This window comes from Ovis aries, chromosome 8 (assembly GCF_016772045.2).
Source record: "Ovis aries strain OAR_USU_Benz2616 breed Rambouillet chromosome 8, ARS-UI_Ramb_v3.0, whole genome shotgun sequence".
Taxonomy (NCBI): domain Eukaryota; kingdom Metazoa; phylum Chordata; class Mammalia; order Artiodactyla; family Bovidae; genus Ovis; species Ovis aries.
Window position 1 is genome coordinate 69,629,947 of NC_056061.1, and position 14,737 is coordinate 69,644,683.

General features: G+C 40.7%; 1 non-coding gene across 1 annotated transcript; it reads left to right on the top strand.

Annotated features, from left to right (window-relative positions):
• The first annotated feature begins 13,353 nt into the window (after positions 1 to 13,353).
• On the top strand, positions 13,354 to 13,425 carry TRNAS-GGA (transfer RNA serine (anticodon GGA)). The gene has a single exon. It is a non-coding gene; the product is annotated as a tRNA-Ser (tRNA).
• Positions 13,426 to 14,737: the final 1,312 nt, after the last annotated feature.

The following is a 14,737-nucleotide window of genomic DNA, read 5'->3' on the forward strand; positions in this document are numbered from 1 at the left end:
AGTGCCCATGGATATATGACTCAGGGTTTTCTAGAGAAACAAGACCATACGTATATATGAAGAGAGCAAGACAGAGACACACAGAGAAAGAGACAGACAGATTTGTTTTAAAGAGTGTTATTGACTGTAGGCTATGGTAACTCTGAAATTTGCAGAGTAGCCTAGCAGATTGGAGAACAAGAGAAGATTTCTCTGCAATCTTGAGATGGTAGGGGGGTCTAAAGGTAGACTTCCTTCCTTATCAGGAGACCTCAGTCTTTTCTCTTAGGTCTTCAGCTTATTGCATGAGGCCCACCTGTGTTATGGAGAATAATCTGATTTACTCAAAGTACACTAATTTAAATGCTCATCACATGTTAAAAAGACTTTCATAGTAGTGTCTACTCCATTTCTTCTAAGGAATTCTTGCCCACAGTAGTAGATATAATGGTCATTTGATTTAAATTCACCTATTCCCATCTATTTTAGTTCACTGATTTTTAAGATGTTGATGTTCAATCTTGCCGTCTCCTACTTGACCATGTCATTAGGCTTCAGCAGTACATGAACTGGGAACTTTGGTTCATGTACTGCAGAGGAACCAGAGATCAAATTGCCAACATTCATTGAATCATGGAGAAAGCAAGGGAGTTTCAGAGAAACATCTACTTCTGCTTCATTGACTGCATTAAAGCCTTTGACTGTGTGGATCACAACAAACTGTGTGATCCACACAAATTCTTGAAAAATGAGAGTACCAGACCACCCACCTTACCTGTCTCCTGAGAAACCTGTATGCAGGTCAAGAAACAACAGTTAGAACCAGACATGGAACAACAAACTTGTTCAAAATTGGGAAAGGAGTATGATAAGGTTGTTGTATATTGTCACCTTGCTTATTTAAATTATATGCAGAGTACATCATGCAAAATGCCAGGCTGGATCAATCACAACCTGGAATCAAGATTGCTGGGAGAAATATCAACAACCTCAGATATGCAAATGATACCATTTCTAATGGCAGAAAGTGAAGAGGAACTAAAGAGCCTCTTCTGAAGGTGAAAGAGGAGAGTGAAAAAGCTGGCTTAAACCTCAACATTCAAAACAGATCATGGCATCCAGTCCTATCACTTCATGCCAAATAGATGGGGGGAAAGTGGAGGCAGTAACAGATTTTCTTTTCTTGGGCTCCAAAATCACTGTGGACAGTGACTTGAGTCATGAAATAAAAAGACACTTGCTCCTTGGAAGAAAAGCTATGAGAAACCTAGATAGTGTATTAAAAAGCAGAAATATAACTTTACTGACAAAGGTCTGTATAGTCAAAGCTATGGTTTTTTCCAGTAGCCATGTATGGATGTGAGAGTTGGACCATAAAGAGGACTGAGTGCCTAAGAATTGAGGCTTTTGAATTGTGGTGCTGGAGAAGATTCTTGAGAGTCCCTTGGACTGCACAGAGATCAAACCAGTCAATCCTAAAGGAAATCAACCCTGCATTTTCATTGAAAGGACTGTTGCTGGCACTGATACTTTGACCACCTGATGTGAAGAGCCCTCAGCTCATTGGAAAAGATCCTGATGCTGGGAAAGATTGAAGGCAAAAGGAGAAGAGAGCAGCAGAGATGAGATGGTTAGACAGCATCACTGACTCAGTGGACATGAAGGTGAGCAAACTCCAGGAGTTAGTGGAGGTCAGGGAAGCTTAACGTGCCATATTCCATGGGGTCGCAAAGAGTTGGGTATGACAATGACTGAACAGCAACAGGCAGCATCTAGACTGATATTTGACCAAACAGCTGGCCACTGTGTATTACCCAAGTTGATCCATAAAATTAACCACCACAGTATCCATGTAGGTTAGACACTGGGGGTAGAGAGGACTGGGAAAATCCAAGATAGTATCTGAGGGGTTGGGATACAAAAGGAGAATATTTTGCCACCCATGTAGAGAGCAGTTCCACTGACTTCCCATTCTTTCCTGCCAAGCTTCTTGAGGGTAGAAAGTAGGAGTATTTTGTAAATTGCTGAGTTCCAGTACCTAGCCCAATACCTTGTGCATGCTATAGTAGATTCTCTAAGAATGCTTATTAAACTGGTTTGAATGTGGTAGAAGCAAGTTCTGAGAAACAAGTGTTTAGTGAGTTGGCTCTGGGGAGTAGCATTATCTCAAGAGCAATTTGCAAGAAAAAGGTAAATAATATGATGTTCTCTATTATCTTTTGAGTGTATGGCAAAGCACCACACCAAATTAATCAGATATAATCATATCTTCTAAGGTTTAACACCAGATGACATTTCTAAGCATCACTCTATGCCTTGTTAATAGAATAAATTTAGTCATTGAACCAAATGATCCCCTATGCTGGCAAAGACTTTAAATTGCTCCCTTTGTAATGAGGCAATTATATAAAGGCTTGGCTATATTGCTGGAGTATGATGTAAGCCATTTATCAGGTAAATAATCTCGAAGACAATCTAGTCTTAATGGTCCACAATTGTGAGGACTGTGACACCAGATTTACTCCCAGTAAAGAAATGGGATGAGAATCAGAATGCATCTTATGTGTCTCAGGACAATGCAGATACTACAAATGGATGAAACTGAAAAGACCTAGGGTATAAAGTGCACCCTAGAATTCATGACATCATTTTTCATAGTCTCTGAAATGATTGTTCAAAAGCTACTGAAATATTACCTGATGAGGAATCAGTTTTTGGCTAGTTCCTTTTCATCATCCTAAAACCAGGAAAGGGGCAGCTATAAAGATGGAGAGGAATGATGAAAATCACAGGGATGCAGAGTGGTACCTCCAAGGGCATAGCACCACCAAGCTGCTCAGCAGCTATTGATCAAAATGCCACTTTGGCTTCATATGTCAGTTGGTTCTGATAAGAATCTTTCTTTTGTGTCTATTGCTTTCCTGGCTTGCTGTCAGAATGGGTGGATTTTTAAAGTGGTATATTAGTAATTGGGCATCTGAGAACAAAACTGTTGAAAATATGTAAATACCTCATGCAGCCAGGGGAGGCATGGGTGGTGTTGCTTTTTGTAATGTGTAATAAAAAGAAATTATCTTACAGAGACAGTCTGAGGCACAAGTATGAACTGGCTGAAAGTTGTCTCTAGGATATCTGCTTTCTGTCCCTACTTCTGCCTCTTGTCTAAAGACCTTGCCATCTCCCCAGCATGTACCTAGTATATTCGCGAACCTTCATATGCACACACAGACACACACACCCCTGGGTCTTCCTACAGAACCTGATCTAGTTATTTCTCAACTAAGCTGCAGCCATTGACTTATCTGACATCCGGGGTTTAGCACAACACCTGCAATAGTGAAAGTGCCCAATACATCTTTCATGAGTGAATGAAGCTTCAGTAAGCTCTTAGATGCAAGTATTTCAGCCACTTGTGGGGTTGGGAATCTTTACAATTTCATAAGGATTTCTTCAACTTAGAATTCCTGATGACAGAATTTCTGGTAATGGGACAATCCAGGGCCACAAATGTCAGCAGGTAGTCTTACAGAGCAGTGATGAAGTCATCCTCAAATATGCTTTTTTGTGAGCAGAAGACAGCTCCTGGCATTTCTCAAAGTAATGGGTTCTCTCTCAGTCAGGAGCATCAAGTCACAAAAGGCTGCCAAGAAGTGGTTTCTATCTCTCCTCAGCTCTGGATTAAACAGGCAGACAGGGGGCACCCTTCTCTCCAGTCCTCTGAGGCAAGCAGGGCTAACACTCAAGTTCCATGATGATGTCAGGCCTGTGTCTTTGTCTCCCTTTGGAACCTAATAGAATATTTTTTCAGATGAAAGTTATTAAATATGTGCTTTTTTTTTTGCTTGATTGATTTCAACTTGCTGGTTAGAACTATAAATCCTTGAACCTCTGATTTCCCTAAGGAAGTTATTTTTGAATTTCTCATTGCATTTTTTCTTTTCCTGGCTAAACATTATATATGTACATTCTTGCTTAAAATATTCTCTAGTGACTTCTCAATACAAAGAAGTTTGAGGGCTTGGGGGGTTTTTCTTCCCCCCAACCCACGTACTAGTAATAGGTCCTAGCCTGATAAAACACTAATACTCATGCCCGCATAAGACTGTTCACAGAGGGCTCTGAGTAGCTCAGGGTTCCAGACTGGTTGTTTCTTGTCATGAGTAGCATCTCTGTTTAACCCAATGTACTGTTCAAATGTTACTATTTTCCTTGTATACCATGATGTGTCAGGGGAAGTTGGAAATCACTGCTGTGTGGTAGAGGTCAGCAAACTTTTACTGTAATGGATCAGTTCAGTTCAGTTTAGTTCAGTCACTCAGTCGTGTCCGACTCTTTGCGACTCCATGAATCGCAGCATGCCAGGCCTCCCTGTTCATCATCATCTCCCGGAGTTCACTCAGACTCACATCCATCGAGTCAGTGATGCCATCCAGCCATCTCATCCTCTGTCGTCCCCTTCTCCTCCTGCCCCCAATCCCTCCCAGCATGAGGGTCTTTTCCAATGAGTCAACTCTTCGCATGAGGTGGCCAAAGTACTGGAGTTTCAGCTTCAGCATCATTCCCTCCAAAGAAATCCCAGGGCTGATCTCCTTCAGAATGGACTGGTTGGATCTCCTTGCAGTCCAAGGGATTCTCAAGAGTCTTCTCCAACACCACAGTTAAAAAGCATCAATTCTTCAGCGCTCAGCCTTCTTCACAGTCCAGCTCTCACATCCATACATGACCACAGGAAAAACCATAGCCTTGACTAGACGCACCTTAGTCGGCAAAGTAATGTCCCAGCTTTTGAATATGCTATCTAGGTTGGTCATAACTTTTCTTCCAAGGAGTAAGCGTCTTTTAATTTCATGGTTGCAGTCACCATCTGCGGTGATTTTAGAGCCCCCAAAAACAAAGTCTGACACTGTTTCCACTGTTTCTCCTTCTATTTCCCATGAAGTGATGGGACCGGATGCCATGATCTTCGTTTTCTGAATGTAATGGATCAGGTAGTGAATAACTAGGCTTTTGGGGCCATATCATCTCTGTCTCAACTAAACTTTGACATTGTAACATGAAAACAGCTACAGGTAATATTGAATAAACCAGGTGTGGCTGAATTACAACCAAACTATCTACAAAAATAGATGGCAGGATGGGGACTTGGCCCAAGGTCCATGTTTGCCAACCACCAGTCCATAGGACGAAGTTTACTCTCCTTGGTACAGTTACTCTTGCCCCTGCCTACCTTTTCAGCTTCTTCTACTGGCTCAAACATTCCACATTCTTGAAGCAGTCCCTCTTATTTCTAACAGAGTTTTGAGACCATCTGTGTCACTGCTCCCAAAGCAACATGTTCACACATCTTCTCACTTCAATGTCATAGTATATTGAAGGGTCTATCTTCTCCATCAAACTGTAAAATCTTTTATGGTGGAGACCAGACTTTGCAACAGTGGTCTGTATAGTTGAAGTTACGGTTTTTCCAGTAGTCACGTATAGATGTGAGAGTTGGACCATAAAGAAGGCTGAGAGCCAAAGAATTGAGGCTTTCAAATTGTGGTGTTGGAGAAGACTCTTGAGAGTCCCTTGGACTGCAAGGAGATCAAACCAGTCAACTCTTAAGGAAATCAACACTGAATACTCATTGGAAGGACTGATGCTGATGCTGAAGGTCCAATACTTTGGCCATCTGATGCAAAGTGTTGATGCCTGATGCTGGGAAAGAAATATGGAAGGCAAAAGGAGAAGGGGGCAGCAGAGGATATGATTAGATATCATCACCAACTCAGTGGACATGAATTTGAGCAAACTCTAGAAGATAGAGGAGAACAGAGAAGGCTGGCATGCTATAGTCCATGGGGTCACAAAGAGTTGGATACAACTTAGCCACTGAACAACAACAACGGACTATGTCACAGGTATAAATATATATCCATTAGACAGAATCTGTCATATGGCTGATTCTCAATGTTTATTGAATGCAGAAGAAGGAAGTATCGATGGAAAGGAGAAAAAAGGAAGGAAGGGAGGAAAGAACAAAGGAAGAAAGGATTCTCTCTCTGGTTGAACATTTTAAGTGAAGTTCCATTGTCTCCAAAGGGTTTGAATGTCATGGATAAGTGTTAATAAAAAGTCAGTGAGGGTGGTAAAGAAAATGAGTAGATGGTAGATTTACGGAAAATTTGGGGCTACAGGCTGTAGGAAGCTGTCTGAATTGTATAAAGATTTGTTGTACAATTGTACAAAAGTTTGTTGTACAAAAGCCAAAAGTTTTTTGGCTGCCTTTGAGACTGTACTATCTGAGTTACTTGATGTTATCCCAGATAAACTTGCAGCCTACAAATGTGTGCCTCAAGCAGTGAGATAAAAGGTTACTGTGGTAAAAAGCAATTCAGTGATGTGTTTGCAGTGACTCTGGGACTCTGGAATTTATGACAAGCAAGTGAACCAGAAGTAAATGAATCAAAAGCTGTAGGAAGGAACAACTGTAAACTATACTTTAGTTAAGAATATATCTTAATTAGGAAGTACATCTAGAAACTTCATAAATTCATTTCTTTTTTTTTTTTCTGTTTCTTATGAGTTCCTTCCAGGTTTCCCCTGTGATACAAATACTCATATCACTGTATTTTCAGTGTAATTTCATTTCATCACCTCTAAGACTTTGAAAGTTTCTTTATCTTAAAAAGTACAAAGTTTCATGAGCTAATCTTAAATGCATCTGTCTGAGTTATGTTTCTCTAACTACTGGGGTTTAACCGCCTCTAGTATTCTTAGTGGTGGGTGATATATAGTGAAATCTAAGAAACAGAATCCAGAAAAATGCCAAAAGTGAGAATAATATTTTTATTTTTGTGACATAATTTGTCAGTTATAAATAACTTATTTCCATATATTTTATTTTAGTTCATCTTTTAAATTTGAATGTTATAGGAAGCTAGACTGTATATACGGAAACTTTCAATCTTTCAATCTTTTGATATTGCTTATGTGGCCTGCATCGCATCATTGAAGAGACAGACAAAGCAGAAATTCGGTATCTCCTACCCTAACCCCCAGGTCCTATCAACATGCAACGCTGTCATGTGCCTGTTTTTTTCTATTGATCTTTTCAGTTTATATTAAATGTTCTATGCATAATATTATGACTTAATGGTGTTAACTTAATGTATAAAAAGTTTTATTTGATAGCATGTTGCTTTTGAAATTCATTTCCCAGATTTGTATCACAGAACTTTTTCAGTTCTTCCAAAGTAATACAAACTTTACTATTTGCAGAAGCTAAAATCTACTAGTTCAGTTCAGTTCAGTTCCATTCAGTTACTCAGTCATGTCCGACTCTTTGCAACCCCATGAATCGCAGCACGCCAGGCCTCCCTGTCCATCACCAACTCCAGGAGTTCACTCAGACTCACATCCATCGAGTCAGTGATGCCATCCAGCCATCTCATCCTCTGTCATCCCCTTTTCCTCCTGCCCCCAATCCCTCCCAGCATCAGGGTCTCTTCCAATGAGTCAACTCTTCGCATGAGGTGGCCAAAGTATTGGAGTTTCAGCGTTAGCATCATTCCTTCCAAAGAAATCCCAGAGCTGATCTCCTTCAGAATGGACTGGTTGGATCTCCTTGCAGTCCAAGGGACTCTCAAGAGTCTTCTCCAACACCACAGTAAAAAAGCATCAATTCTTTGGCACTCAGCCTTCTTCACAGTCCAGCTCTCACATCCATACATGACTACTGGAAAAACCATAGCCTTGACTAGATGGACCTTAGTCAGCAAAATAATGTCTCTGCTTTTGAATATGCTATCTAGGTTGGTCATAACTTTTCTTCCAAGGAGTATGCGCCTTTTAATTTCATGGCTGCAATCACCATCTGCAGTGATTTTGGAGCCCCCAAAAATAAAGTCTGACACTGTTTCTAATGTTTCCCCATCTATTTCCCATGAAGTGATGGGACTGGATGCCATGATCTTCGTTTTCTGAATGTTGAGCTTTAAGCCAACTTTTTCACTCTCCTCTTTCACTTTCATCAAGAGGCTTTTTAGTTACTCTTCACTTTCTGCCATAAGGGTGGTGTCATCTGCATATCTGAGGTTATTGATATTTCTCCCAGCAATCTTGATTCCAGCTTGTGTTTCTTCCAGTCCAGCATTTCTCATGATGTACTCCGCATAGAAGTTAAATAAGCAGGATGACAATATATAGTACTTGATTTACTCCTTTTCCTATTTGGAACCAGTCTGTTGTTCCATGTCCAGCTCTAACTGTTGCTTCCTGACCTGCATACAGATTTCTCAAGAGGCAGGTCAGGTGGTCTGGTATTCCCATCTCTCTCAGAATTTTCCACAGTTTATCATGATCCACACAGTCAAAGGCTTTGGCATAGTCAATAAAGCAGAAATTATTCAAATCAAGGGGGTGCTGTAAGGATGAAATAAAATATGTATGTTTGTTCTTATTCAGGAGCCATAATGTAGTGAGATATGATTGTTCTGCTGAGGTCCACAGATTACTTCTCTTTGATGGCCTGTCTTATGGGAATGGTTGGAAAGTGAAAAGTGACAGTGAAAGTCACTTAGTCATGTCTGACTCTTTGCAACCTCATGGACTGTAGCCGCCAGACTCCCCTGCCCTTGGAATTCTCCAGGTAAGAATACTGAAGTGGGTTGTTATTCCCTTCTCCAGGGGATTTTTTTGACTCAGGGATTGAATCCAAGTGTCCAACATTGCAGACAGATTCTTTACTATTGGTCTGATGTTAATTACAAGGGTAAGAGGAGCTTCTCAGATAAGAAATAAAGATTCTGAAAGTAGGTCTTAGGTAGAGGGGAGAGAACACAGTGTTTGTCTCTAAGTCTTTTCTCTTTGTTCTGAACAGAAGAGTGTGCATATCTAGCTCCATACCTCCCAGAAGACATGGAGGAAATGCCAGTATCCACTGTGGGGAGATGAACCCAGAAAGAGGATGAGTTAGATACCGTGAGCCCCAGAAAGCAAGTGAGATGCATTAAGTAGGAGTATCTGCAGTCACTGTATTCTAGGAATGCATTTTTTTTTTTCCCTTTTATTATGGCTGAGAGTTTGAGAAAGTCTTAATCCAAATGTTTCAGTCTTTCATCAGCTATACAATCGGGTATACAAGATCAGGTTGTGTACTGACCTTCTTATACTTCTGCTAGTTATATGAACGAGTTCAGGGTTCTCTAAGATCAGTGTGGAGACAGCAGTGGGGAGTGATGAGTGCTTTCTAAAATGGGTGGGCCTTAGGATATCAGTGGGACTCCATAGTCCGATGACCAACATCCACGTAGAGGTCTTTCTTCAGGTTCTAACCTTTCATTATAGAATGAACTATAGCTGCTTAGGCAAGGTGGGGACCTTCCAAAATCTGACAGCCCATTCCATAGGTTCCAGATCGTCCCCAAGCAAATGCAGTGCCAAACCCACACAGAGGTGAACTGCATTGGCCTATAATACTGTTTCTAGTCATTTCTGGTTTATGGTAAGAATGATCTGATGGCATTGTGTAAGAATCGTGCCCGACTCTTTGTGATCTCATGGATTGTAACCTGCCAGTCTCTTCTGTCCATGGAATTTTCTAGGCAAGAGTACCAGAGCTGGTTACCATTTCCTTCTCCAAGGATCTTTCCCACCCAGGGATCAAACCTGCGACTCTTCCATCTCCTGCATTGGCAACCAGGTTCTTTATCACTAGCACCACTTGGGAAGGTCTGATGGCATTAAGCTTGTAAAGTGAAACACAAAACCCTTTAAATTATACTCAATGAGATTAGTTTTTCTTCTCAGCTTTTAATGAGATTAGTTCTTCTCAGCTTGACTTGATCCTTCTGCTATTTATTGCTACTCAAAAACATACCAGTGGAAAATATATATATTTTTTAATTCCTAAATGTGCACTTCAATGATGGAAGCAAAGCTGAACTAGTACAATTCCAAAAAGTTTTCCCTAGGTGTCCTAAATCAGTTAACTTAGGACATTTCCATTATTGCCAAGAGGGAAAATATTTCTGGCTTTCACGCCTATGTAACTACACCTTGTCATATGCACAGTAAAATTTTTCCTCTCATGATTCTCAAAAATTGGGAGACTAGTTAAATTATTCATCACCAGGTAGAATACACACTAGGCTCAGCTTTTGCTAAATTTTTGTTTGTTTGTTTTTTTTTTTCTGCTGTCAGTTATGCCTCTAGGATAGATTGGATTTATGCAGAGGGAACTTTCGGGGGCATTTGGGTAATCCATCTTCTCCAGGTTCTCTGAGAAGCAATATTTCACTGGCCAAATGAAATGCTACTTTTATTTAACCAGCCACATAATGGAAGCAAATGTTTTCAGCATCAGCATTTCCCTTGGTCTAATATATGTTTTAACAGTCTATGAACTTAAATGATTTTATAACCTTATGTTCAGGAAACAAACACATAAATGAGTTTCAGAGAAAATTTTCCTTCAGTGTTTCTTTTTTTAATGCCCATTTGGGGAGAAAGATAAATGCAGTTTCTACGTTTTGAAGAAAATATCCCACATCCCTCAAATTACCCCCAGAATGCATCAAGGGATGTGTATTATTAATTTTTAGGATCTAAAAGCTCACATATTTTGCTTACTATATGACAAGATTTGCTTGAAATGTTTTGAATGTTTAAAATATTTTAAACCCTCATGTGATCTATGTGCTTTTTTGTTATCATTTTTATTTTATGGATGAAAAAGTAGAAACAAAAAGAAGTTAAATAATTTGCTAAAGTCTCCACCAGTATTGGCTTCCCAGGTGGCTCACGGGGTAAAGAATCCATCAGCAATGCAGAAGACACAGGAGATATGGTTTTGATCCCTGAGTCAAGAAGATCCCCTGGAGAAAGGCATGGCAACCCAGTCCATTCATGGAGAACCCCATAGACAGAGGAGCCTGGTGGGCTGCAGTCCATATGGTTGCAAACAGTCAGACACGATTGAAGCGACTTAGCATGCATGCCACTAGCATTAGTTTTGGACCTGCTTTAAAACCTGTCCTCTTAGTACCAGGCTACCTTGCACTCTGTCATCTAATTGATAACATGTACCAGGTGCTTTCCCTGTGATATTGCTGATACCAGCCACAGCAGGGAAGGAAGTATCACCACCTTCCATTTTCTAGATGAGAAATCAGAGGCTCACCACAACCTAAGATCTGGCCAGAGCTCACATGGCTCATAAATAGTAGATCTGAGATGTGAACTGTGACCTTCTGAATTTAATTATTTCCAAGACCACACTCTTATACTCAGTGCAGTGCAACTAAGACGGTTAAAGTTTTTATTGTGCACCCTAAGAGCTATTTTGGAAGGAGAAATAATTTAAGAGCTAATTCTAGAGCTTCCAAAGGTGGGGGGGAAACTTTCTCCATGTCTTTGCATATTCACTGAGGAAATTGCAAATTAAATTTAGGAGTAGGTTCTTGGGGTGTTTGTAACTGGGGATTGCAACTCAGAGACAAGCTGTGAGTTGAGAGTCAGCCTGGACTGGTTTTCTAAGAGGAGACCTGGGAATTTAAAAGTGAGTGGTGAGATATTAGGGAAAATAAAGGAGCAGAAGCAACACAAGACATTTTACATAGTACCTAGAATCAGGATTTGAGGTTTTTGAAGACTTTGTGCCATGTTTGGAATAATCCATTGAAAATGGGTCAAAAACCATGAATACAACTAGCTATAACTACAACTAAATGAAACTTCTCCTAGTAGATTTCTCTATCATTAATTCTTTGAACTAAGCTTTAGGTTGATGAGTTAATTATAAAGCCTACTAATGTATCCCAATATTTTCACCAACAGCTGCCATGCAAATAAAGTATACTGTGTATTCTGGAATATCTAGGGAAGAACTTTAAAGCTACTTTGGGTAACACAGTGACTGTACAAGTGAAAACCTGAGGTTGTTTTATAAAAACTGATAATCATTCTATTCAGAGGTTAATCATTTATTTAGCTATTTTGAAAGTGTTCACCTAGAAACTGTTTTAAGGCATAAATATGAGAGATAAAAAGGCAATTAGTTAAAATATCTCAAAGATCCAACAATAATGCTAAGAGATACAGAATAAAACCTCAATTAGATAAAAGAAGTTAAAAATAAATACCTGACCACTTCCCAGGTGGCTCAGTAGTTAAGAATCGGCCGGCCAATGTAGGCGATATAGGAGATGTGGGTTTGATCCTGGGGTCAGGAAGAGCCCCCGGAGAAGGAAATGGCAACCCACTCCAGTATTTTTGCCTGGAAAGTCCTAGGGACAGAGGAGCCTGGTGGGCTATGGTCCACAGGTCACAAGAGTCGGATATGACTGAGGACTGAGCGCAAGCGCATCCTGTCCTCTCCCAGCGGGTCCCTCAGTATATAGGCACTGCCCTCTAAACAGCAGAAACAGACCTGAGCTAACATTCCTCAGACATGGAGGAATGCTACTAAGCCTCAATCGAAGCAACCTTCTTATTTGCACAACACTGTTTTACCTTTCTGTAGAAATTCTCCAGTAGGCAGGATGGGGCTAGCCTTAGGCAGCATTGTGCAATAGGAGAATTTAATATTTCCTTCTCATCCTATTTTCTCCTCTCTGTAGGTGGGTTCTTCTGGATGTGTCCTTTTCCTTATAGAGTGAACTGTCTAATAAGGTCCCTTCACTGAGTCAGTGGGGATTTAAGTGCAATTCACCCCTGGAATCTGTTTAAAAGTAAGATTAGAGATGGAGGTGGGTGTGATGGGGCTAAAGAGGACTTCAAACAGGGCCCTTTGTTTTATTTTTTGTATCACTGGTCATATGATAGATAATAGATAATTATAGTATATAATTAGTGGGCAAGCACTGTTTTGTGAAGCTTTTACTTTTTTTACATTGTGTGTGTGTGTGGACTACAAGACAATGAGGACTATATTTTAAACTATAACTCATGGTGCAGTCCAGTGGCAATGTGGTTAATCTACATTTGTGCACCAGCATGTGATGGTTCAAACCTTGGCTTGCAACTAAGTAGTTCTGTGACTTTAGGCAAGTTATTCAGACCGCTTGCGACATAATTTTCTAATCTTACATGAGTGTAATAACACGGCCTTCCTCCCAGCGTCACCGTGGCCATTAAAAGAAGTTAACAAAGGACTTCCTTGGCAGTCCAGTGGTTAAGACTCTGAGCTTCAATGCAGTGATGCAGGGGACAGAGTTTCCATGCCTGGTCAGAACTAAGATCCCACATGCTGCATGACACAGCCAAAAAGAAAAGAAAAGAAAAGAAAAAAGCAAACTCGGAAAAGAATCTTAAAAATAATAAATATACTGAATCACTTTGATATAGACTTGAAACTTACACATTTAAAAGCAACTATACATTTATAAAGGGGCTTCCCTGGTGGCTCAGAGGTTAAAGTATCTGCCTGGAATGCAGGAGACCCTGGTTCGATCCCTGGGTTGGGAAGATCCCCTGGAGAAGGAAATGGCAACCCACTCCAGTACTCTTGCCAGGAGAATCCTATGGAGGGAGGAGCTTGGTAGGCTACAGTCCATGGGGTCATAAAGAGTTGGACAAAACTGAGTGACTTCACTTCACATACATTTATAAAAATGAACAAATTGTGACACAAAAAAAAATAGCTAACAAAAGCAAAGCACTTAAAAGAGTGGGCATAAAGTAGGTGACCTTGGGTTATAGTTGTTGCTATTATTGTCACCTGGGGAGGCTGGATGACTTACTGTCCAATGTCCTCCTGGAAGAGACTGAGAGGAGTGAGCCCTGAGACCACATCATTCATTCTGTCTACATAGTGTCTTGTTTCCTAGGGCTCCTCGCAGAGATTAATGTACAGTAACTGATGAAGTTCTGACTGCAATTGCTTGCTTTCATAGGCCAGTTACTTATTGTTTGATTTCTGTCTAGAGTAAGCACAGGCTTTGCTCAGCCATGTGTGTATCATTATGCAACTCATCCAGAGTCTTCCTGAATGTCAGGAGCTGTTCTAGGTGCTGATGGCAGAGAGCAAAATGGCTAAGGTCCCAGTCCTCAGGAAGTATTCAGTGGAAGAAAGAAAATATATACGTATGGGTTTAATATAATCAATAGTGCCAAGTGCTATTAAAAATGAAGTAGAGTAATGAGGATAGAGGTTGAAATGGGACTGGGACTATTGGCAGGATGCTATTATAGTTGAGGTGGGCAGTGAATGTCTCTCTGCTAATGTTTGAGCAGAGACCTGAGTGAAAAGTGGGGAGTGGCATGCACTAGCTGGGAGAAGAACTTTCCTGGCAGAGGTAGTTCAGGCCCTAAATTGGGAGGGTGTTTGATGTGTTTAGGGAGCATCAAAGAGGCCAGTATGGGTATAGTGCAGTGGGCAAGGAACAGAGTAATAGAGATGAGGTCAGAGAGGGCAGAAGCGGCTAAATCAGGGAGGGTCTTAGAGGCTGTGATAAGGATTTTTGATTTTATTTGGGTGAAGTGAAAAGTCATTGAAGTATTTTAGTTGGAGAAATAATTATTTTCAAAGGATCGCTCTGGCCACTGTGAGAAGAGTATGGCAGGGAAAGCATGGGAACAGGAACCCTGATAGAAGGCAAGAATCCAGAGGAAAGGTGATGGTGACCAAAACCCCTGTAGTTCTTGAAGAGCTGAGAAGTGGTGAGATCCTGGATAGCTGCTGAGGAAGAAGCCAGTGGGATTCGCTGATGGATTGCATCCGGGGGTGTAAGAGAAGGAGAAGGGTCAGTAAACCCTTTTATTCTGAAGTGTTGCAAAC